This window comes from Tupaia chinensis, unplaced genomic scaffold (genome assembly GCF_000334495.1).
Source record: "Tupaia chinensis unplaced genomic scaffold, TupChi_1.0 Scaffold145009_1, whole genome shotgun sequence".
In the NCBI taxonomy this organism is placed as follows: Eukaryota; Metazoa; Chordata; class Mammalia; order Scandentia; family Tupaiidae; genus Tupaia; species Tupaia belangeri.
In genome coordinates this window covers 85,718-88,016 of record NW_006204870.1, presented here as the reverse complement: position 1 = coordinate 88,016, position 2,299 = coordinate 85,718, and the positions used below count along the sequence as shown (strand labels likewise).

The window sequence follows — 2,299 nt, the reverse complement described above, 5'->3', positions numbered from 1 at the left end:
TTCTTCTACTTCTAACCATTGGGAGATGTGTTCCCTTTGAAAAAACTTTTAGGAGAACGTTTCTTCAAATAAAAGCAATTGTGTTTCCTTTTTGATGTGGAATGGAGACAGCCAAAGTCTCTCTTCAATTGTGTTTAGTAATGTAATCCTAGAAAAAGTATTCTCTTCATGTGTACAAAGAAATGTATCTCCCTCTTTGCAGGTGGTTCAGTGAAAGGGAGGATTCCAGAGAGTCTTAAAATACTAGAATGTTTCAGAACTGTAATTCTAGACCTATCTAAACAGCCAGCGAAGGTGTAGATAAAGGAAGTGAGGACTGAATTAAGTGGGAAGAAAATAATACATAGAGTAAAGAAAAAAATCTCGTGCTAGCGTTATGCGCAATTTTGCTAGAATGTGGTGTAGTAGAACTGAGGGCGTTCCTATGTGTTAATCAGAAGAGAGTAATTTACAAATGAAAGAAGAGGGGAAGGGGAGAGAAAAAGAAAGGAAAAAAAAGTGTACCTGGCTGAAAGAGGGGTGTATGGCTTGGGGGTCCAGGACAGAAGCTACGGGGAGCAGTCCTCCCTTGAAGTTCCTGGCCCAGGGGTCGAAAGATGGGAGTGTGGTGTAGTAGAACTGAGGGCGTTCCTGGCTGAAAGAGGGGTGTCTGGCTTGGGGGTCCCCGGGCTGAAACTACGGGGTCAGTCCTCCCTTGAAGTTCCTGTCCCAGGGGTCAAAAGATGGGAGTGTCAACTTTTAATTTTTAAGCCAAAAATCTTAGACTGTCAAATTTTATTCTATTGAATAAATTATGGATTGTCTATTTTTAAAAAGAGCTTTTAAAATTATAGAAAGTCTTCATTTAATTGTAGAAAACCCTAACTTAGGTGTATTTATATTTATTAGAAGTACAGTATAATTAATAATACTAATAATATTTCACATTCAATAATAAATTATGAAAATATTTTATATTTGTTGCCTATTTGATCCATATAATAACCATTGGAGATAGGGGGCACAAATGTGCATGTTCACAGCATGATTTTTTTTTTAAATTTTCCAAAAGCACTGTTTTTATTTATACAGAGTCCTAACCACTTCAGCAGTAGGAGGAGTGGAAGAGGTTCCTTTTACAATCCAGGGACCTCCATATGTTGGTTTGTTGTCACCAAACACACAGGCAAGTGGCATCATGGATTTGGTAAACTAATGACAATGTTTAGTCTCTCTCTGCTAGAACAACAAGGTGAGCATCAATCTCTGCTTCTGTAAGAATCCTGAATTTAGGATTTTCAACTGTAACTACTCCAACTTCTATTTCTGAAGGTTTGAGATCAATTGACAGAACAGTAGAGAGGCATGTAATTGCAGTTTCCACTGTCTGTTCAAATGTCCAATCAAATTTCTTTTTCACTTTTTTTTCAAGGAAACTGGTTGACTCAGTTTGTTTAACTCCTGTGGCAGTGGCTTTACACCCACAGTAATAATCTGCAGGATCACACTTGTACACCTGAGGACCTCGTTCTTCATCTATACCAATTAATATCATACAACAACCAAGAGGCCTCATCTCAGCATTCTGTGTGTAGACCTGAGAAATATCAGCAATTCTTTTACACAGCATGTCCACAGGAATCTCATAACCATACTTGTATTTCCAATTAGCTGCCTCATAGCATACCCTCTGTACCTGGGATTGGCTGTCAGCTGTCATTCCTGTCATCACATAGCCAATGTTTTCAGTTATCTTGAACAAGTGAGTCACTGTGCTGGAATCCAATAATTTGTCAGGAACTTTTTTCTGTGTGACAATTACTACAGTCTTTCCCTCTCACAACTACTGATGTAAGGCCACCCTGGTTAATAGCCTTGAAAGCATATTCTACTTGGTAGAGCTGGCCCTCGGGTGAAAAAATGGTAATGTGGTGGTCAAAACCAGTGCTGGAACCACGGGACATGTTGGTGCACCCACTACTTCAAGTACAATCTCTAAGTCCTGTAGCTCCCATACTCCCCAGCATGATTTTTTCAAGCTGCAGTCTGTAAATCAAAACATGCAGTTGACCATGTGAAATCTAGTGCCTACATTCACCACACCACCTGCAGAACCTGAGGTTTCTTTCTTATTTTTTTAATGTAGAATTATTTATCTAATTTTATTAATTGTTATTATTTTTAATTTTGTTATAGAGCACCTGCTCTGACCAGAGACAAAGTGAAAGGCAGAGGCAAAATGAGAGAAGAAGGCACCAATTCCAGGACTTGAACCACAGTCAGTCATGTGGTAGTTCAGTTCCTCAGCCACCAACCCACT

General features: G+C 39.1%; 1 pseudogene; it reads right to left on the bottom strand.

Annotated features, from left to right (window-relative positions):
* Nucleotides 1–1,061: 1,061 nt before the first annotated feature.
* On the bottom strand, nt 1,062–1,958 carry LOC102481561 (proteasome subunit alpha type-6 pseudogene; annotated as a pseudogene).
* Between the last annotated feature and the right edge of the window lie 341 nt (nt 1,959–2,299).